Below are 26,014 nucleotides of genomic sequence, written 5' to 3' on the forward strand. Positions count from 1 at the left end.
GAGCGTCAGCCTTCCCATTCTGGGCTCCTGGCCTATAGGTAATCACGAAGTCGTAGTCCGCGAAGTACAATGACCATCGGTGTTGTCTTGGTGTTAGTGTCCGAGCTGACTTCAAAAATTTCAAATTCCTGTGGTCGGTGAAGACTGTCACTTGATGCTGAGCCCCCATGAGATAATGTCGCCACTCCTTAAACGCATCCTTGATTGCCAGTAACTCCTTTTCCGTTATGGTGTAATTTACCTCTGCTGACGTTAGCTTTCGTGATCTGTAGGCGACTGGATGTAGTTGACCTGTTACCTTATGCCGTTGGGATAAAACCCCTCCAACTGCCAGGTCTGAGGCATCCGTTTCCACGTAAAAAGGTTCAGAAGGGTCGGCATGTAGGAGTATCGGTGCGGTAGTGAAGTCCTTCTTTAGGAGTTGGAAGGCCCTTTCTGATTCTTCCGTCCATTCAAAACGCACTCCTTTTCTCAGTAGGCGCGTCAGAGGTACTATCTTTCGTGAAAATTTGCTTATAAATCTTCGATAGAAGTTCGCGAACCCGATGAAACTCTGGACTTCCTTGACACACTCCGGGGATTTCCAACCAACCACGGCCTTCACCTTCTGCTCGTCCATCTTCATTCCAGCCGGTGATAGAACGAAACCCAAAAATTCCACTTGGGAGACCCCGAATGCACATTTCTCCAATTTAACAAATAGTTTGTTTTCTCTAAGCTTCTGTAGTACTCCTCTTACTTGTTCCTGGTGTTGACTCGTGTCTGACGAATAGATTAAAATATCGTCTATGTACACTATTGCACATCGATCAATATACTCACTGAGTACATCGTTGATGAAATGCTGGAAAGCAGCCGGGGCGTTGCACAGACCGTAAGGCATAACTTGATATTCAAACAGCCCAAATCGAGTCCTAAAGGCTGTCTTCCATTCATCTCCTTCGCCTATTCTCACAAGATGGTAGGCTCCTCTGAGATCTAATTTTGTATAGATCTGTGCTCCCTTCAACTGATCCAATAAGACTGAAATGAGAGGAAGTGGGTATCGGTTCTTTTTGGTGATCTTATTGATCGCACGGTAGTCAATACAGGTTCTGAGATCTCCCTCCTTCTTCTTGGGCACGAAGAAAAGAGGCGAAGATACTGGTGACTGAGATGGACGAATGAACCCATTCGCCAGATATTTATCCAAGTATTCCTTCAAGTGGTGATGTTCTTTTTCTGTCAAAGCGTATACCCGGCTGCAGGGAAGATTAGAACCTGGCTCCAAATCTATCTTACAATCGTAAACCCGATGGGGTGGCAATTGTTCTGCTTCGGTTTCGTTAAAAACATCGGCAACATCTTCATATTCCGACGGAATCTCCTGAGAATCTATCACACAGACTGACATCTCCGCTGTGCACAAGGCCTGAGCTGGATTGCACTCTCTGGTTCCCCCTTTCGTTCCGAAACAACTTTTTCGACAATATTCTGAATCCATCACTATGGTTCTTGTGCTCCAATTTATCGTTGGATTATGTTCCGTGAGCCATGGAAGGCCCAGGATGAGTTGAAACTGAGGTGCGTCAATTAGATTGAATTGAATGACTTCCTCATGCCCGTCACAGTGGATCAATTGTACCTGTTCTGTATGACTTACTATTGGTCCGGATGAGAGGTTCGTTCCATCTACTGCCCGGATCGGTTCACTTTTGGGTTTCAAGATAGCTCGTAACCCCACCTTAGCAGCAAATTTTAGATCACAGAAGTTTCCGGTGGCTCCGGAATCTATCATTACTGAAACTTCCGTCAACGTTTCTTGTCTGAACTTGAGCACCATGGATAAAATTAGATGTGGGGCCGACGACTGTAGAGTGTTAGCCAATAGATGTTCTTTTGGAGTTGATTTCTGATTAGCATCCACCGGTCCAACCCCCGCTACTGGTGGTGCTGCGAGTTTTCCTTCGGTTTAAAGGGGGTCTTCGGCTTTCTTGGACAACCCCGAACAAAATGCCCGCTGGAGCCACAATACATACATAGATTTCCTGCCCTTCTCTTTTCTTTCTCTTCTTTGGTTAGGGGACCTCTTATCGTTCCAATTTGCATGGGTTCCAAACTTTGTTGTCCTTCCACAGCCTTATTCCCTTCTGGCCGAACCCGATCAAATCTTGGAGCTATTGGCCTGAAATCTTTCCTTTTTTCTCCTCTCCTCTCTCCTTGACGAAAGTCTATTTCTAAGACCAGGTCCACTAATTCTGAGATTTCTGTGGGTCTATTTGGTATCTGTGCCAACACATCTTTAAGTTCGTCTCTTAAACCTCTATAAAATACTGCAGCTCTCTTGCTTTCTGGCCAGTCCGTTTCTACGACTAATTTATTGAATTGGGCCAGATATGCTACTAGATCTCGGTTTCCCTGTCTTAGATCCAATAATTCATTATCTACTGCTTGAGATATTCTCCGCCTGTCGAAAATTCGAAGAAATTCTCGCTTGAAGTCTTCATAGTTTTGTAACAGAGGATCATCCCGGGATACCAGAGGCATTGACCAGGACGCTGCATCTCCGCTCAAGTACGATAAAACAAAGGCCACCCTAGACTGCGCATCCGGGAAAATGGAAGGGCGACACATGAAGTGCAAAGAACACTGTGTGATGAATAACTGTGCCTTTTGTGGGTCCCCACTAAAACGCTCCGGAGGAGCCAACGGAATAACTGGGGACAGTGAATGAATTACTTGTGTAGTTATTCTATTTGGGTCTTCAGTGGATGGGTCTAAGGCGTTCCTTCCTGAGCCGAATGGTTGCTTTACTCGTTGAACTAACTCTGCGGTCTCTTTCCTCGAGTTCATCACCTCCTGCCTCAGGTTTTGGTTTTCCTCTCTCACTGCCACTAACTCCTTTTGAATGGTCTCTAACACTACTCCCAAAGTCTGTAAGTTTATTCCTTCTGCCATCTCTGTCCGGGCGCAAGTATACCACTTGGGCACTTCACTCTGTCAGGATCAAGGTGACGTATCCTGAAGTGCTTGCACAGGAACAGAGATGCTGGTTCCCAACTCCCACTACGCGGCAGCCAGAGTTCCAGTAATATTCACCTGGACTCCGTAACTACCCCGCAGGGGGGAGTGGATAAAATAATAAACAAAGAAGAGACTAGTCCTGAAACACCGGTTCTTCACTATTTTCCTCAGCTTCTTCTTAATGCTGTTGCCAGCTCTTGTAAATGAGAACCTTGAAACAAACACAACACAATAACTTTCTAATTCTCTTCCACTTCTAAACTCTCTCTCTCTATGTGTTAACACCTACCCTGGGTTTCAAGCACTGTGCCCCTCTTCTGTATGTCTGTCTTGTTGTGTGGTGTTTCTCTTTCAATTCTTTTCTGTGGGTCTGGACTCTTCTTTCCAACTCTCTTTCCTACAAAACATCTTTCTATTAATTCTTTCTCATTCCCTCTTTTCCTTTTCTAAATTGTTTCTTAACTTGAAATTTATTATTTTTTGGCTTACTTCTAGAGTGGAATATTTCTTGCTTGTCCTCTTCTTCTGTGTATCCTCTACACTATACTATTCTAGCTCTAGCTTGTGTTTACCTACTTTTCCTTATTCCTTGTTATCTAGTACTAGAGAACTGCGGTGAGTATATTTATTGTATTGTATTTCTTCAGCTCTATTAATCAGCACGTTTATCTTTTTCCCTCATGGTGAATTTCAGATGACTGGAGTTATTAGGTACGTCTTCTATGCAATCTTTTCTGTCATATACTTTTCCCATTCAATCTCTCATGCCTCTCTAATATGCTTAGCTTCGATCTTCTTTTTTCTGTCTCAGGATGGCGCCAAAAGACCTCCAAGTATCTGCTCGGGAAACACGGAGATGTATTGGAAGTCTTCTCGAAGGTAGGAGCAATTTCGTCGTCTTTTCTGCCTCAGTAAATCTTTCTGAATTCTCTTCTGTAATTTTCTCGGAGTTGTGTGAGCTTTCTGACTTGGAAAACTATTCTGTTACACTGACGCTAACTAACTAATTCTAATTCTACTCTCTCTAACTCTTTACTCAGGAACTCTAATCTCAAGCTTCTTCTCTCTGAATCTCCTCAGTGAAGTGCGCATTCCTCTTGAAGCGCGCGCCTCACCTAACCTCTGGACACCTGTGGGGGAAAGACTAGACTGCCGCTATGCTTCCAGCGCGGCCGCCATCTTGGAATTCCTCTTTCTTTGTAACTCAGTCCATGAATTGTTCTTTGCCCTGTTCAGTCTTGGGCAGCAGAAAGACCCCAACGTTGCCCCCATTACCGCCTCTTCGTCCTCTGGGGGCCTGACACTACTCATTAAACAGCTCGTCACTTTAACTTTGTTCTCTTTCTGCGCAACTCTGTTCAATAGAGCTTGGTATCCTTCCACTGTTACCTGGCCATGAACAGTAAAAGAGAGTGTCATTTTCAACCATGCATCTTGAGCAAATGCCCCTAAATGTTTGCATTCTGTTTTATTATAACAGCATAGACGCGATGTCAAAGATTGTCATCCGATTCCCATAAAAACCGCCCCCATGGCTACCCCGGAAAAGACTACTTGCTACTCCGGAAGACGTCAGTACGCCGCACGTGGGCCAGTGCTCCAGGCTGACAGGGTCCGACCGTGACCGAATGTATTGGTCCGCCAGACCGCATGAGGTGAAATAGTGTTACTGGTTGCTACTCTGTGGGAAATTCGATGTGTCGATCCAGGTAGCGACACCCATCCATTGATTTCAAAAGAGACCTTCCGACTCAGCGGCGGCCTGTGGGTGACCTCCTATCAGAGAGGACCGATGTCAGGCAGAAGAGCATATAGGGCTGGTAGCGTCTCGCCAGAGCTTTAATTTTATTTATTAAATTGTTTGTTTTGTTCTTATTTGCGTGCTTTTTAGGTCAAGCCGATGGTCCGTGCCTTCGCTTGGGACGATCTATTATAAAAAGGGTCTTTTAGCCCTCCAAATATTTACCGTTGGTTGGCTTTATCGAAGCTCTTATTTGGTTGCTACTCATTGATCAGCTCGTCACTTTGACTTTGTTCTCTTTCTGCGCTACTCTGTTCAATAGAGCTTGGTATCCTTCCACTGTTACCTGGCCATGAACAGTAAAAGAGAGCGTCATTTTCAACCATGCATCTTGAGCAAATGCCCCTAAATGTTTGCATTCTGTTTTATTAACAGCATAGACGCGATGTGCCAGTGACGGCAAATCTAAGACACGAGTTTCTGTATTATAACAACCAATTATTTTACAACTTTTCACAAGTTGGTCAACCTAAGGAGATAAGAATCCTTTTTCTAAAGCAAAAGGATTTTCTCCTTCTGTCGACCGAAGGGTTCTAAGATTGATCCAATCAAGTTGGGCTCTAAAGTTTGTGTAAAGTTCTGTGTCAGAGGAGGGTTAGCCCATGCTCTGCAGAACCTCTTCACTTCGATATTTAAGCATCATTAAATATTTTCTTCCTGAGCTGCAATTACAGTACCAATAGCTTGGCTTGCCGTAAAAACGACAACTCCTTATGTGCGTTGAACCCCCCTCCTCCAGAAACTTACTGTCACTTGCGTTCTTCATTACACTTCCATTCTACTTCACCAAGATGTCAGAAAGTCTTTCCTTAGACTTGAATGTAATTATCCTTAGAACTGGTATACGAATTTTAAACTTTCATACAACTTCTGGTGAGGGGCTTAGAATTAGGGATGCTTTTCAACATCAAATAGCACTGACAGAAGCTGCTGTGATGTACAGGAGCATCCAGTAACCTTACCGTGACAGCAAGAGCTGCCGACTATGGAACTGGGGAACCAGGTTCGAGCCTTAGCGTTGGCTCAAAATCCTGTGATTCTGGGTAAGTTGCTCGGTCTCCCCCATGCCTAAAAAAAAAAAAAATGATAGTGAATGTGTGTAATGTAACTGGTGTTCATGTAAACCCTTTCAATACCTTCAGGTCGAGTTTGCACTTTATAAAACTACAAAAAAATTGCATCCTGACATTGCCTGCCATCTACGCAGAGTGTGCTAGCACACATTTACTGATCTACGCCCATGCCCTCCATATTCTTCTTCCCTGCCCCCACACCATTGTATCCTACTACCCCACATTACTCTATACCGCAGAAGCTGCTTTCCCCCTCTTTTCCCCCTCCAAACCTTCTCCTTTACACCCCACTCAAAACCACCCCACTTTTCTTTATTTTGTTTTAAACTTTGCTTTGCAGTTACTGCATGTGTATGACACAAGTAAGTCATCTGCCCCAGTCAATCTTTAAGTGCCAGGTGTGACTGCTATGCTTCATGTGTGAAAATATAAAGTTGTATGCTGACTTAATAATTTTGTATAACTTGTGATGCACTCACTGAGACTGCATTCATTCCTGTGTCGTGCTGCGATTATTATGTGACTTGTCTGACCTTAACAAAGACATTATCTGAACTTCAAGAATAGCTACAAAGAAAAAGAATAGTAATCACCTTCTTTTAAAGTATTCGTTCTGCATCATGTTGATGACATTAATGCTGGTCTGCCAACGTTAACTAAATATTCATTATGTAACCTCTGCGATTTGCAGCGTTTAGATACTGCTGTTTTCTAGTATAAATGACATTCATACGTCAATTTTAGTAAACCTGAAGCTCCATCTCATAATGTATATTCCATAACAAGAGGGAGAAGCACACAAATGCAAGTGTACAATTAGAAGGACCTTAACATAGGGTCTCATATCCCAAGGAGAGTCGAGAAACAGAGTTATAAGGAATTTCAATCCTTGACAGCAAACATCACAAAACACATCTATTGGAGTGCTCATTCTTTATTTATTTGCTTCCACTTGAAAAAGGGACCAGGACACAGCCAACGTGTTTCGTCTGAAAAAACATAGGGACTTCAAGGCTGTTAAAAGAAATATAAAACAAAAATGTAAGCAAAACAGACAGCACAGACACAAGGTGCAAAATAATAATAGGTGCACAAGAAAGTGACATTACACGCAAGGAGTTTAAAACAGCACCCAACAGACAGTGCACAAATAACATCAGTACTGATACTGGTGCATGTGAGAACATCTCAGACAAAAGCATTTCAGTGCACATAAGCATCTTACATATTGTCAACGATGTAATTATAAGAAACAAATGAAGCACAGATGGAATCATTTGTTATATTTAAGCATTTCAAACATTAAAAACAGCATGCAATCATAAATATTACAGCTTAATAACTGGACAGATCAATTAGATAAGTAAAATCTCATAACTCTGAAATAACAAAAACATTTCTGTAATCTTTTCAAGCATATCGTAGAAAACCCAAAGGATTCAATTTACACTTTAGGCTAAGGAAACCATCCTCCAATAGAAAAACCTACAAGAGTATAGAACTAAACGCACCTAGAAGTTGACAAATCAAGTTATTTGGCTACCATAAAATGTTGAGGCATGTTGAGAGCCCATAGGACAGTATTTAGTGTAGAGTTATTTTCAAATTCCTTCAATGTGTATTCCTGTCTTGCTTTACAGTCAGAACACATAAGCAGGGCTTCAAGGCACCCGGATACCACGTGAACACTCTTCAAAATAAGAAGGCACACTTTACCATACCAAGTTACAATGTAGATAAAGCTCCATACTCATTTGCTAAGTAAAAACAAGCATTGGCATAGCCAATAGGTCTCGCCTTTGGGACCTTAGAAGTGTTTAGTTATCCAGCACAATATCCTTGGTGCAACAACATCAAGTGTTGCATGGCTAAACACTTATAAGGTCCCAAAGGCGAGACTTATTGGCTATGCCAATACTTCTACTCCTTATTTTTAGGTCAATGTGCAACAATTTAGGGGTAGAAAGTGTTCTGATTGGCTAAACTCTCTGCAACTTGTAAGTCGCCTGAATGTTCCCAGGTTTGCCTGTTTCCCATGAGACATGAGGGCATGACATTTCTCAATTGTATTCTTTTTTGGTAATTCACAGGCAAAAGTTCTGAAGTAACAACATGCAAGTCTTCTTGTACAGGTCCTTCATTGTCCCCTCGGTCATTCACGCCAGCCTTCATCTTGGCAGTCCTCCATGTTCCTATCTTTGACCAGGAACACTTTGGTTCTCGTTGGAGGTCGCTTGGAGATCTCCAGAGCCATCCGAGTCTGTGCAGTAGACATCGCGCTCACATGACGGTGGCAACTTCAGAACTCCATCTTAAGTACTGCGGCCTAGTAGGCCCGAATGCCAACATTATCAAAAAAACAAACATAACAGTAATTGATATATAGAAATGAAGATTCTAATGTTTAAACCCGCACTAATTCCAATATATATTAGTATTTCCCTAGCTTGTAGCAACATTTAAAGCAATAATACTCACCATTCTGCAGCACTGGATGCACAAACCATTACAAAAGCAACATAAATAATGCAATTCTCTATTTCACCACATTCTAAAGTTAGTTTGCGTACCACAGTTAATCATTGAATTATTTGCCATGCAATTAGCCTTTTAGTCCCACGTGTATCTTGTGTTTATTAAGGTGCAGATGTTGATTAGTTATGCCACTTTACAGTAATTAGTACAAGTTAATATTTAGAATGATTACGTAATTAAATGTCATGCAAAATTGGTTAAACGATTAAATAACAACATATTTGCAAATTTGAAGCAGGATCCTGTATCATGAATTTTTCCTTAACAATTTTCTGTTATTAGTGATATAAAAACATTGGGAAAAGTTAGTCCCCACAAGACAGGTATTCACATATAGTCCCCACAAGGGGTGGGGGAGAGGGAGAGAATATATATGTGTGTGTGTGTATATATATAGGCGGACGTCTGTTCGTGGAACCTGGTGAGACAGTGGCCTTTCCTGTGTACTTGAAAGAAACGGCAGGGGACCTTTCGTTCCTGACATCACACTTCCGTGTCTGTCGGTCGAACCAGAGAGGATTCGTGAATGGCGATTGAGGTGAATATAAACCAGCAAGTGTATTGAACATCCTGCAGTTACAGGACGATGTGTGAATCTATTCGGAGTAGACTTGACGAAGCAAAAACATTATTTTCAGAAAGAGATGGGGACCTGCAAGGAGCACCCACGCACGACAAGGGCACTGAGTCTAGTGGTGAAAGAACCTTGCGTCAGGACCTTAATAGACTCGAGAAGCTTTGCAAGAAGCAAATTAATAGGAGTTGGGAAGTAATATCACTCGACAACTATATCGAAGTGGGGCGTGTACCAAGGGGGCTGCGAATTCTGGTGACCCCCACATACCAAAATCCAAATCCGAAACTATTGGAGGAATGGTCGGGTTTGATGGCGACTACCTGCAAACAAATGTTAGGGCTCCTCTCTAAATATGCTGCCATCGAACTTCAGCAGATTAAGGAGGAGCTTAAACAGCTTCGCGAAGAGTTAAACAAGTCAACGTCTCAGGAAGAAATTACTAATTTCATTAAGGAAATGACGACAAGGCTGACAAAATATGAAGATGGGATCAAAGCTAGGAAAAGATGGAAATTCGTCCGGGACCGCAATGATTACGCACAAGGGCGCATTCTGACCTTCAGCCGTAAGTACGATGCCATCAGACGGGATTACAAGAACGTTGAAGCACTTCATATCCAGGAATCGGAGGCCTCCGGGTCCAGCTCAATTGCTTCGTCGGAGGATGAAAGCCGAGTGGGCTCAGAAAGAGGTCCCTTCACAGCACTTGAGGAATACCGTTTTGTCCAACTGAGCCTCAATTCAACAAAAAAACCGGCTCGGGGAAGAGGCAAAGGAGGAGGCAGAGATCGAGGAAAAGAAGGTGCAGGAGAGGTGGGGAAGGGGAGCGAAAACGAAACGCCACGTGGGAGAGGCTCCAGGCGATCAAAACGGAACAAATGAAAGGTGAGCAAACTAAGCTTTCTATTATTAACCTTTCCTCCCACGAAATCACCCCAGAAGAGAGAACAGTATTGGAGCTGGGTCTCTCATTCTGCCCTACTGCGAATTTTGATTATGCAAAAACACGTATAGACCTGTTTCTTTTCATGCGCAAACTGAAATTACTCAAAATTCACACTGCACGCAATACCAATATTGGTAACCCCAAACATGATGGCACTATTACCTTGGAGCCGGCTGAGGGTACTTTATCTATCAGTGATATCGAGACCTTGTCTATTCTCAGGGAATAAAGGACTGGTCTACGGACCGAGAACTTTTGATTAATATGGATATGGAGATCAGCAGGAAATCCAGGAATGACTTTAAACCAAAATCAAGGTTTAATCCTATAACCTTACATGATGGGATCGATACTTTTCATGAGGTCATTCTTAAGGATATGCTTGACTTGTGGAGGAGACAGCAGAATACTTTTGCACGAAACTTGACACCCACACAGAGAAGTGGACTGTTGTCCCTTGAAAAAGCGACTAATTTTGTCATAAAACCCTCCGACAAAGGAGGAAATGTGGTCCTATGGGACATTGACAAATACCGTACGGAGGCTAAGCGCCAATTGGAGTTCTCTGGAAGTTATTTACGTTCCAGTATGGGCAGATACAATAAAACCATATGTGAATACCATGGTATGTTAGAAGACTGGCAACAAAACGACTTATTGAGCAAAAATGAATATCTCTTTTTGCTCGTACAGAAACCTATGGTTCCAGTCTTTTACCTTTTGCCCAAGGTGCACAAACATCCGACAGATCCTCCAGGCAGACCAATAATTGCAGCGAACCAGAGTCTTTTAGAGAATACCTCCATTTATCTGGACTATTTTCTTAGTCCATATGTATGCAACCTTCCCTCTTACTGTAGGGACACTATGGACTTTCTCTCTAAAATACAGGAGATCCCCTGGCAGGATACTTACATTCTGGCAACAATTGATGTTGTCGCGTTATATACCTGCATTGAACATGACTTTGGTATTGCAGCATGTAAATATTTCTTGAGGGACAGACCGCTAACACTGTTTGACCATACCACTGTCTTATTACAGATGTTACACTTTTGTTTGCATAATAACTGTTTTTTATTTGAAGATCAGTGGTACGAACAATATACAGGGACTGCGATGGGCAGTTGTTTTGCACCGAGTTACGCCTGCCTCATGATGGGGTGGTGGGAGGCAGAACATCTGTGGCATGATGGTAATGCAAAATATCAGGAAAATGTCATCCTGTGGACCCGGTACATAGATGATATCTTCATGATATGGGACGGTCCACAGGATGACCTTGATTGTTTTATCCAGGGCCTTTCACTGAATGAACTGAATTTGGAATTCACGAGCAAAACCGATCCTCGGACCATTGAATTTTTAGATGTTCAGGTTGAGGTAGGAGGGGGTACCTTGCAAACCAAACTGTATAGGAAACCCACTTCAGGCAATAGTATCTTACACTTTGGAAGTCACCATCCAGTGGGTTTAAAACGTAGCATTCCCTATGGTGAGTTTTTAAGAGCAAAGAGGAATTGCAGTACCCAAGCGCTGTTTGAGAAAGAGGTCACTAACATGCAGACAAGATTTAGGAGTAGAGGCTATACTGCCAAGAATCTAAAAACAGCCATTCGGAAAGTGGACACTAGAGAAAGAAGCAGTTTACTAACTCCTAAACCTCAGGCTAGTGATAAGCAGGAAGTAAGATTGATCACCACATATAACTCCGCATCACGAGACTTACATCAGATAATACGCAAACATTGGCATATTATTAGGAGTGATGCTATTATAGGTAAATTGGTCAGCCCTACTCCCCACATCACTAACCGCAAGTGTCGATCCTTAAGAGACCTCCTAGTTCACAGTCACTTGACTACACCCAGCTCTATATCTAAATCCTGGTTGAGGGAACTCCCAGGGTTTTACAAATGTGGTAGATGTAAGGCGTGTAGCTGCAGTTCCAATGTTAAAACTTTCTCTCTCCCCAATGGCAAGCAAGGAAAAATACGGAATTTCATCAATTGTAACACCGAGTATGTTGTATATGTCATCAGCTGTATTTGTGGCCTACGCTATGTGGGGAGTACAATCTTCCCTGTAAAGAAACGCATTTTGGAACATCTGCGCGCAGTGAAAAATGGTGACATGTCATATGCTATTGTGAAACATTGTCATGTAGTGCATGGTGACATCAAGGATATCAATACTAAGATTGCATTTTTTGGTATCGACAGGGTTCCTGCTAATGCTAGAGGTGGTGACCGGCAACGGCGATTGAGGCGCCTAGAATCGGAATATATTATTAAATTATGCAGCAAGTTCCCTGGTGGGCTCAAACAGGAGGAGGATCTCCACATTCATCTTGGATAGCTGGACAAGATTCAATGTTGTTTATGATTAGCATGATATTACCTCTTGTGCCAGCAACAGAATTGTAGCCTTTCTTGGCAATTTTGTTCAGTGCTATCACTCCTGGTCTTTCCCTACCCTATTTTGGTGTTTTTGCCTATGATTGTACCCATTACAGTTTCCAATGCATCTCAAAGTATATATACATACACATACTTTTCCTTGAAACTATTCCCTCTTACCCCATTGTCATCTCAACCTTCATCTCTTTATCTTTTTCTGTCTCCTTCTTTCTTCTTTTTCTCTCCCTTCTTCCCTTCTCTCTATCCTAGCTCCTTGTCCCTTTATTCCTTCTATATCCCCTTGTTTCTCACATCTGCCCTGGTAACTTTGGGTTATGACTTGCCTATATCCACTTGGGATATATGCATTGATGCCTGGGCCTTTTGCTAGTCCTCTTGAGCGACTGCTCGAGGTGTATCTTGGTTGGCCTAGGTTGTTTTATGTGACTCTTGTCTTCAACATATGATGTTGCCAACTTGCTGGTACGTTCTGTCCTTGTACATATATTTCTTTGTGTCTAATTAGTAACCCCTAGGTGGTCGAATCGGGTGGCCTAGCTTTCCCTCACAGTAGGTAACTACGAGAAAGGTTATATATCCTTTACGGTGTTTGGAGTGGCAATTGCCTTTATACATGCTTACTTTGGGTGAGACATTTGTTATTTATGCACTTGCATAATACTATCAAAAAATAAGATAGAAATTGCTCTTACGATGTTGGCCTTCTTTGCCACTTGGCATTTATATTTTTTATTTTATTTTATTTTATGTTATTTTATTTTACAATCAATTAGGGTTATACATATATGTTGACTCTTTGTACTTTACTTTGCTGAATCATGTATATGTATTTGAACTTGTGTGATTCTATGTATGGATTTCACGTTTATCTACTGTGATAGTCTGTTTTTCATTGAAATCACACTGCAGTTTCACTTTGTAACTCACCCTGTTTTCTATGTCTACTAAATTGTGAGGAAGGACTCTTAAGCCCTTGACCTCTTCCGGGTTACTGAATGACTCTTTGACAAAGACGGTTGTCGTTGAAACGCGTCAGAGTCAATAAAATTGTTTTTCGCCAATTTGAATCCTGAGTGCGACTCATTTCTTATGCTGGAGCAGCGTAAGGCTTTATATATATATATATATATATATATATATATATATATATATATATATATATATATAAATATATATGTATGGGGGGAGTAAGAGGGGGGTTCACTCATCAACTGCCTACAGGCAGTGAACTTCATTGGATCATGAAGAGTGGGTTTCTGAGAAAACTGAACATCTATTTATCATGCAAAGGAGAAACTCAATGTTTTAAATCAGTCAAGGTGCAGCGATTGTCCTCCTGTTGAGAGGCTTCTGGTGATTCTGTTCTCCCGCTGCGGTTTATGGCCTATTTCAGGGGTTTTTACAGCAGTTTGCAGGTTTTTTAAAAATGTGTTTATTAATATTTCTGATCACTGAAAATTGGGTAAATTGTGATGTTTATGTTGTAAGTGGAAGTACTTGCTTGATTTTATCAGCAATCAGGTGTCACATATTTTGCATACATGTCAACCCACCAGATTCGGGCTGTAGACTATCGATAATAATAATAATAAAAGGCATTTGTAGAGAGTGCAGCTACCCAGATGGGGTGTCCTGGCGCTATAGCAGACAGTGAACAAGGAAGAGGACAGCGCAATACTAGTCATTACGAATAAAAAGCCAGGTTTTCAAGGCTTTTCTGAATTCCTGTTCGGTCTGCATTATGCTTAGGTGGAGAGGGAGGTTGTTCCAACAACCGATTTGAAGGTGCGTCTCTGCCTCCAGATTCCGGAGTAGAAAAACGGATTTCTCTGCGGGCTACAACTGACAGGGACTGGTTTTGGGTGACTGGCGTATGCACTGCCAGTAACCTGCTCCTACAGGCAAGTGCACATTGGCCACGCTCTCTGTCTGCCATAGCGTTTTCTCCGTGCTTCTTCCTGACAGGTGAGGAAAACGTTTATTTGCATTTCTCATATCCGATCCTGCAGGGGCACACTTGAAAGTCCCATACAACGGAAGGTCGCTCGTATACACACTGAAATAATGGAAATGTCACACATAGGCAAAGTGTAAACGAGCTATGGTTGCTCCCAGCCTTCCGTACGAGCGATGGCAAATCATATGGCTTACAAGAAGCACTAGATTGGATGCCTAATTCGTAACGAGACCTTGAAAAGAACTCCTTCAATTTGACAATGAATGAAGCGCGTAAATCGTAAATGCAGGGAATTTAGAACCCTCGGCATCTATTTAATGAGTGGTCGCGTTTGTTTACATATCCATTTTCTTCTAGTCAAATGTTTGCTTATCCAGTAAATATGATGATTTTTTCATCACTAAAAATAGAACCTAGGTACTGCGCCATCGGCGCCATTTCAAGGTCAGGCAAAGGAATTCGTTTTTCAAGCGTTCTTCGAAGCGAGACTTTGTTGCGGCGCTCCGGAGGTCCCGACAAACGCTGCTACGTCTGTTCTCTTTCCATATCTATTCTTCATTCACGGGCGCGATAGAGAAGCGTCATCAGCTCAGCCAATCAGACTCCAGTTCTTGTCTCCGACGTTGGAACCCTTCTTCTCTGGTTTCTTTCTGTGAAGCTGCGGCCTTGAGGAAACGTACTCCGTGATTGCTAGTGAAAGCCGGACCTTATTCTTGTTCAGGTGAGTGTTGAGTCCCCGGGAGGAGGGGTACAGAGATGGTAGCGGTGAAGCAACCTCAGAATGAAAGCTGATGGGCCTAGTTATTCGTTTCCCTGGAATGAGTTGGGTGCGATATCTCCGCGCCCCATGAGCTGGTGGTGTTAATGGCCCGTTTCCTGCTCACTGCGTGATCTCAGGATCACGTTAAATGTAATATTAGAACTGCGTCTCCAAACTATGTAATCAATGGACTTCCATGGTGGGTATTAGGGGCTCGCGCAACATGGCATTGTTCTACTAGATTCCCTGCCTATTGAGAAGCGAAATTAAATATATTCCGCTAATGTGTCCGTTGAATGTTTGATTCTTAAATACACCAGCAATCGCTACAGTGAATACAATAAATATGATAATATCGTGCCTTTTTTATCTGCAGACGCTAAACTCTTTCAGACAGCAGTCGTAATCTCTATTGTTTGCAGACTGAGACCATTTAGACCGTTCACTACCTTGTTTGCCAGAGCTTAAGATCCCTTTATTCTCTACTCTTTGTGGGTTCGACGACAAAACCCTCGTATTAGCTTTTTAATATTGCAGTTTCTACTTATTGGGTACTGTCGTAGCTGTACATTTTGGGTAGTCCTAGATGTAATGACCTCGAGGCTCTTTGTGGGTTTTGTTAAAACATAACACTGATCTTGCGTTAAAAAATATCATGCAGCTGTGTTTGTGATGATCGTGTATCGAACTTAAAATACTATTTTTCACTGCTTGCCTCACAACCATTTGCTTAAAAAAAATGTGCATGTTGTAAGAAAGTGGGTTTCTGGTGCAGTAACCCCCCCCCCCCCCTTTTTTTTTGCCTAATAGCTGATGCACTCTTCCTTGTTGTGCCCTGTGCCCAGGGCCTGTGTTCCTCCCCTAAAACCTGCCTAACAGCCAAAACCCAAATTGGCAAACCCTGGCCACATGTCAGCCCCTGGTAAATGGTACCCAGGGCCCTGTGACCAGGGAAGGCCTCTAAGGGCTGCATCACTCAATGTGCCACCCTTAGAGGCCCTGTACCCAAACACACACTGCTCTTGCAGGCTGAGTGTCTGGGTACAAGACAAAACAAAGTCGACATGGCACACATCCTGTGTGCCATGCCCACCACCTACACTGCCCTGGCATACATCAGCCACCCCTCTAGCTGGGTGCCCTATGCCAGTGGTGTGGGCACAGGAGCATGAGCCCTGTGCCCCTACAGTACTCAGGTCCATTCCTGGGCACTGTAAGTGCAGTGCTGCCATTTAAGAAATACATGGTGCTGAGAGCTCGTCAAACATGAACTCCATAGCACCATAATGGCAACACTAAAGGCTGAGTGTTTGGTATCAAACTTCTCAGCACATTAAACCCGCACTGATGCCAGTGTGGTATTTAATGTACCAAGCAATTTCAATTTGAAAAACTTTATTCGACAATTGAGTCATGAAAGTATCGTACATCAAGCAGAATCATAAACATAATTTATAAAGAAAATATAACAAAATAAACTCAACACATGATTTCCCACATGAAACTCCCTAGATTGCGAGTTATTTCATGATTACAAATTGGTGATAATTCCTACACATACAATTTAAATAAAGTTGTTCATTTTTAAGCAGCAATATGACTATATTAGTTCATCCTCAGCAAAAATTGGTCAGAGCCACAAAAAGATTAAAACTAAAAAATTTTTGCATGAGAGGAAGGACAAGTAAAATTAACATAAAATAGTTAAAACATGACTACTTTAGGGTGCCTTATCGTTAGTCACATTCATATTAGAGTGTCTATATCGTATAATCCAGGCCCACTTGATATATTTAGCCATTGCTATTGCAATTGTCGGGTTTGGATCTGAGCGCAAGATTCTTAGCGCCTCCTCATACCTTCGAATGCCTATGAGACGACAGACGGGTAATACCCACTTTTTACGGGGATGCTCATAGAGGGGGCAGAAAAAGATAAAATGACTAAGAGACTCAATCGTGTCTCTGCATTTGGGACATTTGTCCTGGGACCCATTAGCCCACTTGGACGTAAATGTGCAAATAGGTAGGGTTCCTATCCTAAACTGAAAATACAGTTTGCGATCAATTGGTTCTTCGATCATGCCCCAAAATTGTTCCTGACCAGGATTGGCCTTAATCTCCAGGTACCTAGATGTTAACTGGGATGCACTCCCCCTGGAAGCAGACTCCGTAGCTACGAATTCCCAATACTTAGTTTTAACAATATCTTTTGACGGGAAAACCGCATTAAGGGGATCATCCCATAGGTTGCTCCACCCCATTCTGTAAAGTAATGTTTTGATGGACTTCAGCCATTCTATTTTATGAAAGTGGTCTTTCTCCATTATTTCTTTTAATCCCAAAGCATAATGCCTGAGCTCCTCAGTTGACCATACCCTACGCCAATAAAGCAATGGTCGCAAATTAGCAGTATCCTGTAGGGTTTTCAGGCCAAGGTCCCAAAATAGGGGTAACAGGGGAGTACTTTGTGGCACTCCAACAATTTTCCGTATGAACTCACTCTCCATTGTATTCAAGCGTTTGGGATTGTTACCATAGCCCCATAGTTCTGAGCCATATAATGACGAGCTACGAATCTTCATTGAATAAATTTCTAAGAGTGGGCTTATAGGTTGTGAGTGCGAAGCTTTGAATCTTTTCATAAGAAAGCCTGTCTGCTGCCGGAACTTCAGAATTGACATGTCTAGTTGGCTTTTCCAACACATATTTTTCTGTATCGTCACTCCCAAATATGTGAACGCGTCAACTTGTTCCAGGGGCAAACCACCCATTAGAATTTTGCCACCAAACGGTTTGTTAGATCTGCACGGGTTAGGGCCGTTAAGAACCATAAACTTGGTTTTGGAAACATTTATTTCCAAACCACGAAGCAAGCAGAACTCTTCAAAGCGGCGGAGGGTAAGCTGTAGGCCACTCGGAGTTTTGGAAATCAGCAATGTGTCGTCCGCGAACATGAGAACTGGGATACGGATGCCATTCATAGCCGGTGCATCCGTGGGGACCCGGGAGAGGAATTCGGCCACACCGTTCACGAAGAGCGAGAACAAGGTTGGTGCCATAACACAGCCCTGCCGAACTCCACGCTCCACGGGGAATGACTCAGTTACCTGTCCCGGCCGTCCCCATCGGACCCGTGCAAAGTTGTTCTCATGTAAACGGACCACCAAAGCCAACAACTCCGGCGCCATCCCCAACTCCTCCAGTACTTTCCACAACTTGCCTCGTGGAACCAAGTCAAACGCCGCCCGCAGATCGACAAACACGGCATATAAAACCCCTTTCCCTAGGACAACTGTCCGCCAGTATAGGACGACAAACCTGAAGACCTGATCTATTGTACTTGTTTTTGGACGAAACCCAGCCTGCAAGGGACTTAGTATACTGTTATCTTCTATCCAGGTCTGAATTTTGCCCAAAACCAATCTGCCCAGGATTTTTTGCATAGCGTCTATTAGGCTTATGGGCCTATAGTTACAAGCCAGCGATTTGTCCCCTTTTTTATATATCGGGACAATTTCGGCACCCTTCCAAGAGTGGGGGATGCTCATTCCCTGGGCTATGGCATTAGCCATATGGGTGATGTATAGACACCATCTTTTTCTATTGTTCAAAAATACATCGGCCGGGATACAATCCATGCCTGGTGCACGTCCCTGGGTAACCATATCAAGCGCTAGGTCAACATCCTCCGAGGTAAACACAGGACTATTATAGAACGGCCACTCCCGTTGGGGTATTCTGGTATCCTCGATACCTTTAGAGTACTGTGACTTAAAAAAGTCTACCCAAGCATTCTGGGGAACATGATTATGAGGACTATCAGTGATTTCGCCCCTCTTCCATTTAAAAATGTCCCAGAATTTTTTCTGATTTTTGTCAGCACATGCTGCTTTTAAGTCTTGCCACTCGCCCTCGTCCTAGTCTTTTTTTGCTTTCCATAGGGTCTTTTTGTGTGCATTTCGAGCTATTTTGATCTCACTCATATTCTTAGTTTTAAGAGCGAGACTCAGTTTGCTGCGTGCGTATTTACAGGAGGCGTTATACCAATCCTCCTGTTTGCGTTTAGGTGCTTGATTTGCTTTGGAAGGTCTACAAAAACATAGTTTCAAGTTGGCTACTAGTTTTTCATATATAATCTCTTGTTCGGCTAATGGTTGGCAGTTGTTATCTATTGCCATTACTGCTAACAATGCCTCTTCCAGATAGGACTCGATACTACCTAAAAGATCAGGGTGCTCAGCTACAATACGCCATTTGAGGTGGCGTTCGTCGTTTGATAAAACAGCAGCTGGGCCATCCATTTTTTCCAAACCTTGTGCCTCTACGTCGGCCAATCCTAATTTGAAAGTTGCAACTAGCGGATTATGATCGCTTTCTATCCGTGCCTCGACCATCATATCCACGAGGGTGTGCCACATCCTCAAATGGACCAAGAGATAATCTATAGTACTTGCCCTGATGCCATTATCATACGTTTTATTGCATGTCCTGTCTGATATGGTTCTGCCATTAGCTGCCCTCAGTTGGTTGCTCAGGCAAAACCCATTCAGGTAGAGGGCCGCCTCAGTCCATTTGCTCACTGCCTTTGTCTCAAGCAGAGGAACACCCCACTTCTGATCTTCTTCCTCTACTAAGAGCATATCTTGAGACCCTAGAGGCTCAAAATTTGTATTAAAGTCACCCGCAATAAGTGGGAGCACTTCGATGGGATTGGATTCGACGAGACTACTTAGTGCAGGCATCACCTCAGAAATTTTCCCACCAGGTAAGCCCCTTACGTATACGTTGTATACGCCAATTTTGAGGTTTGGCATAAAGGTCAATCTGACTCCCAGTATGTCATTATTCTGTGTTGGGATGGATTGAGTCTTACACCATAGACTTTGTTTAATCCAAATTACTAGGCCTCCTGATGGCCGTCCCTTAGACTTTTTAACTGCAGGGATGTAAAAATTCAGATAGCCCAGCATAAATACTGGTTCTGTTGACCAAGTCTCCTGGAAAAGACAGATGTCATGCTTGTTAATGAAGTCTGTCCACATAGGAGAAAAAAGTTTAGAACCAATACCCGCAACATTCCAGGATAGAAACAGCACATGACCGACGGAGTTGGTTCCGCCTTTGGCACACCCATTTTTTATTGTAAGTAAAGGTAAAGGGACTACGCCTTGTGAAAAGCTAGGGGTACCTTCAATGCTTAGATTTTCATTTGGGAATTCGCCTTGTGAGTCTCCCTTACCGGCTCCCCCTACGATAGTTTGGTCATGAAACCTACTATCGTTAGTTCCTTCGGCTAATCTAGGGAGATCGCAATGACATGTGCCCTCTGCTTCCTCTGTGACTGCATTTAATTTTCCGTGACTGTCCAATGACGTCTGGGCTATGACAATTTATGTTTAGAATATACTCTTCCCATATGAAGTCAATCGCAGTCCGCTAGCCCGGAGAGCACATCGAATCTATTGATGGATCTTATGTCCGCATATGCGTTACCCCTCCACAGAGAGCCCCCACTCATAATCCCACCTAAGGGCAAGGTCGTGGGTACATAGAAAAATGACAATGGCATTGTGCGTATTAGTGGTGAGGGGTCAGTTTGGGGCCAGGAACAAATATGTTGCACACACCGTCTGTCCCTAAAATTAATAACAACACAATCCCCCTTTAATGACTTAGGACTCCTGCCCACCCAGTTCACTCGCCTGGCATACAAAATTTCAGCTCGCATGTGGGTCGGCAATGGTCGCTTATCATTAAGCCAAAAAGTACATTTATTCTTTAAGTCCCCATATGATTCTCTTGCTCCATCGGTCAAAGGTGGGACCCCCGTTAAAATCACCACATAAGGGGCTGCTTCCGGTGGGAGATGTAAATCAATTAAGCCCGATGAAGCTTCCACAAGAGGTTGGGCAGGTGGGGGTGGCTTGTCCCTTTTATCTCTAGCTGTCCCGGGACTATTTGATACCACAGGTAGAAGAGGGTGATCAACTCTGGGTTGTTTACCAGCTGCTGGAATAGGTTGGGATCCATGAAGGTTAGTGGGGTTATTCTTTGCAACTATATTATTGTCAGTAAGATTGGCCCCAGTGCTATGACCTACTGCACTAGGTCGTTCGTTTGTCAATCCCAAGCCGACCCTGCCACCTCGAGGTTGTGCCGATACGAGTGAAAGCTCCATGCATGTAAGTCTGCTTTCAATCGAACCAAGCCTTTCATAAATCGGGTCACACAGATTCTTTATGGTTCTTTCTAGTCTTTTCCAAAATAGCGTTGAGTCTAAGTCCACCCCGCACATGGACCCCTTAGATGGTGATGCAATTGTCCGCGTTTTATTCGGTAGGGGTTTCGGGCATGGGGGTAAGTCCCTCCTTGTGGCGGGGGGAGGAACATGATCAGTATTAGGCTTCTTCCCCGCAGCAGTTTTTTGATTTCCCTTTCGAGATTTTTTCAGCATAGGGGCTGGTTGTTGATGATCAGATACCGCTGTTTTATTACTAGTTGAGCGGGTCTTAATACTTGATAAAGATTTAGGGGTTGGACCCAAATTTTCATAGTTCGCAACATCGGCGTTATCCTCCACTATTTCGACCGGGGGGGTGGGACACAACAAGAGATCATCATTTTGCTCTTCCTCCAAAGGAGATATACAGGTCATAGAATCCGACCTAACGGGCTGTCGACAAGGTGGTGAACTTAAGTTAGCCATACTTCCTAGGGAGGACCTCTTGTCGCACAGGATATCTAAGGATAATCTTTTTTCAGTTAGTTCGATATCCTTAGCAAGAACTGATTGCACCCGAACCAAAAAGTTGTCCAATGTTCCCATTAATGCTCCCCCAGCCGACTGTGTAGTAAAACCATCCCTTTTAGCAGACTTTTCCATCTTCCGATAATACTAACAGCCACTTGACAAAAAATCCCACAGTGTTACACACAGGGTGCTAGTGCTTACCCTTTCCGAATCTCCTTAGGCAATGCTTGTCAGAGGAAGGGCCCGTTCCGTTCTCGGTCGATCTCGGACGGGCTCAGACGGGCCCGCCCTTGGCCCCGGGCTTCGCCCGGCGCGCGCCCGCGCGCGTCCCGCGATGCGTGGGCCGTGAGAAGTTTTATGGCGTCAGGGCGGGAGTACGGGAAGAGGGCACAGCTGTGAAGAATTACGGGGCTGCTGGTCCTCGCAGTCCCGTATCAGTTGCTCTGCATCAGCAACCCGTCACCTTTGCCTGATCTTTGCAGCTCCCTCCTTATGGCAGCACTCGCCAAGTCCTTAAAAGCAGTTCTGGTAAAATAACAAACAGAGACTCCAAACACGAACGGCTCCCGCGAAGCGGGGGCCGTGAGGAGTTTTAGGGCGGGAGTACGGGAAGAGGGCACAGCTGTGAAGAATTACGGGGCTGCTGGTCCTCGCAGTCCCGTATCAGTTGCTCTGCATCAGCAACCCGTCACCTTTGCCTGATCTTTGCAGCTCCCTCCTTATGGCAGCACTCGCCAGGTCCTTAAAAGCAGTTCTGGTAAAATAACAAACAGAGACTCCAAACACGAACGGTACCAAGCACCCCAGAGGGCATCTTGGAGATGCCCCCTGAAACCTAACATACAATCCACATCTGGTCTGGGAGGCTGCCTAGGCTGCCACACAGCATACATGTTGCTGGACCCCTGGGTAGGAGAGCCTCTGCTCTCCTGGGCCTGCAACAATGCACATCCTGGGTGAGGTGCTAAATCTCCTCCCCCAGGATGGGCAGGGGGAAGCTTCTGTGAGCTTCCCCAGGCCACTGCAACCCCCCACTCTGGCGGGAAGCTTGGCTGGAAACACCAAATAAGGACAGGGGATGTGCCAGCCTGCCAACCCCACCCCTCAGGTGGGGGAGGCGAGGTGAAGCACATCTCCGGGCTCTCGCCATCTTGAAGATGGGAAGCCCTGCCCAATCAGGACTAGGCTACTGCCCCCTCCCACAGGAGAGAGGCAGGATAGGGGGTGTACCCACCCCAGGACAGGGACCCATTGGTCCCTGCCCTTCACCTACCTGTAACACCCCTAAATCTAGTATATTAGGGGCACCCTGAACCTTCCTTCCCCAGATTCCAAAATCCGAAGAAGAGCTAGAAGACCTGCCCTGCAGCTGCTAGGAAGAGGAAGACACGACCTGCTTTGGCCCCAGCCCTACCGGCCTGCCGACCCTCGATCCTGCTCCAACCCGGCATCTATTGTGGCCAGCAACCTCAAACCCCGGAGGACCTGGCTACCTTTTAACTCTAAGCCCCCTGAGACTCCCATGAGTAGAGGCTCTACTCGAAACCTATTCTAACCCCTGGCAGCAGCCCGGAAACGCGAACCCAGCACACACTGCACCCGCCAAGCCTGGCCTGTGCCGGAGTGAACCAAGACCCCGAGGACGACCCCACGGCGACTGTGACCCCGAGTCTGGCACCCAAGGACCCCCCTCGACACTCCTAAAGAAGCATGCAGCCGCAGAACAATGTGCCCCCCCCCCAACCGCGATCAACAGAGGGTAAGATTTCCCGACACCAAAAGGTGCCCCGCGGCCCCCTGTACCCAGTCCCGGGATACCTACCTATCCTCCAACTACCCAACTTACCTCTCGAAGTGTTGGTGGCACCTGAAGAATCTTCGTCCCTGAGCTTGCAGTCTTTTTCTAAACCGGAGATCTCCCATTAAAATCAATTGAGCGCCCGAAGGCTCAAAAGCACCCTGCACCCAGCCGCCAGAGTGGCCCTGGCAGTGTAACCTCTACACCTATTTACTTCCCCATTTGCCCTGAGTAAGTGACCAGGAGCCCAGGTCCCACAGCTGTGTGGCCTGCTAGTCAGCAGCCGCCAACCAAGGCCCACCTACCTCTCCTAGGATAACATTGGGCCTAACTCTCTGTGCACCCGGCCGCCCTTGTGTCGTTGAGGGTGAACCAACCGTACCTACCTAACCCTGGGAGACCCCCTGAGTCTACGCCCAGAACCTTAACTCTGCCAGTCGAGTACTTACCTTTAAACCGATAACTCTATTTTCTCCATAGGGTAACATTGACTGGCTTTTCCTGAAATTTCTTCTAAACGAAAATACTCACCTGCTCTCAGGTGAGCTCCCAGTGCTGGATCTTGGTGCCCAGCACTGACTCTGAAAAATACTTACAACTGTACTTACCAGTAACCCAATTTTCTCCCATAGGAATCCATTGACTGTTTTTCTGTGCAATTTCTTCTAAGTGTCAAAATCTGCAATCTTTATATATTCTTTAAAAATCGTATAACTTCTGAAAAAGTAATTACTTACCTGTTTTGGATAAAGGTCCCAGTACTGAGTCTAGGCACCCAGTACTGGATTACAAAAGTAACGAGAACATGCTATACCTGCAACTTGAATTTTCTGCCATAGGGAATCATTGACTGTTTTCTATGGAATATTTTCTAGGTTTCAACTTTTAAAATAGCAAAATATTGTCTAAAAATCATCAAAGCAATTAAGTCGACTTTTATCAACTGTTTCTAAATACTGTCTAGGAATCTAGGATCCAGTCCTGGAATTCCAAAAGTAATCCAAAAAGTAATCTATAGCAAATAATTTGAAACTTCCATTGAGCTTAATGCATTATTGTGTTTAGAATTGTATTGCCTATTGCAACAACTTGTAATTATTTACAAAAGTCAATTGCATATTGCAAAAGTATTTACCTAAAGCATCTCATTCTGAGAAAGTATACTTTAATGCCTATTGGTTTTAAAATAAAACGAGCATATATTTTTTTATATATAAACCATTGGCCTAGAGTTCAGTTATTGAGTGTGTGGAACCATTTGCTGACTGAGTATGTACATCAAAATGGTTTACACTGTCCTCTGATACTGCCTTACTGCTCGACCAAGCTACCACTTTAGAGAGTAAGGTTATATCTAACTTTAACCTCTGCCGAACCTCTCTGGACTCTGTACACACTGTACCTATTTGGGAACAGTATATACAGAGCCACTTTCTCACACATGTTCTTTAATTCCAGTTACCAATCCAACTTGGATCTGTAGTTGTAATTAAAATAAGTTTATGGGGACACGTCCATTAAACATCCAAAATCATGCAACATCCTGAAACAAGACCTAGACTAAAACCAATCGCCAATGCAAACTTAAAATCCCTACTTGATAGACGGAATATAACTTGCAATTCCCACTGCAACATCGTAAAGCTGCATTTCGGACAATAAGCGATTCCCTACTACCTAGAACGTATCTGATATTTAAAATATTAGGGTCTTAGAAACTTTATACGAGCGACCTTATAAAACGTACAATCCAACAAGATGTGGCATATAGAACATTGTGTGTAAAGAGGACACACTCAAACCATTATCATTACGTAACTCATTACACCAAATGACTAGAAAAGATAGTGTTATACCCCAATCTTATTTTCAGAGTTTCATTATGAAGCGGAGTCCGGCAACTGAAACAAGTAGTGAAATATATAATCCAGGCCATACGTTGGCTTTGTAAACATTATGGATAATAAACATTATGAATGGGAGGTAGGTAATGTCCGGCATGTAACCCTCTTTCTGGGCCGATTTCCCTCAAAGCCTGTTTACTGGGGAAAGAAGGCTATCTTTCAAATTCGAAATCTTGTTCCCTTTGCCAAACATAACGGGCCCACAATCTTTTATTGGCAAGGATTTCTTCCCAGCATAATTTAGAGATTTTTTTTGAACGCCTCCATCCTGTCCTAGCTTATTTAAAAACTTCATTGTGCGGTACTTAGCCAGTATTCATCAAGGAACAGAATTCAGTTCTCTTTGTATAACCTGAACTATTGCCCCTTGGGCAAACATACTAAGCCCTTAAGGACTGAACCTTCTACCTTGTCCCAATTAGAAAAAAGTGTTGAGCTCAAGAATTTCAGCACCATACATGACAAGAGGCAGAATTTGCCCGTTGTA

General features: G+C 43.8%; 1 protein-coding gene across 1 annotated transcript in view; it reads left to right on the forward strand.

The window, feature by feature from the left end:
- Window positions 1-14,869: 14,869 nt before the first annotated feature.
- Window positions 14,870-26,014, forward strand: part of LOC146834664 (DBIRD complex subunit ZNF326-like) — a 228,115-nt gene continuing 216,970 nt past the window's right edge. The window contains exon 1 of the mRNA XM_085602152.1: window positions 14,870-15,033. The gene's annotated coding sequence lies outside the window, so the exon portion shown is untranslated. The remainder of the gene's footprint in view (window positions 15,034-26,014) is intronic.

Source organism: Triturus cristatus, chromosome 4_2 (assembly GCF_964204655.1).
Source record: "Triturus cristatus chromosome 4_2, aTriCri1.1, whole genome shotgun sequence".
NCBI lineage: Eukaryota > Metazoa > Chordata > Amphibia > Caudata > Salamandridae > Triturus > Triturus cristatus.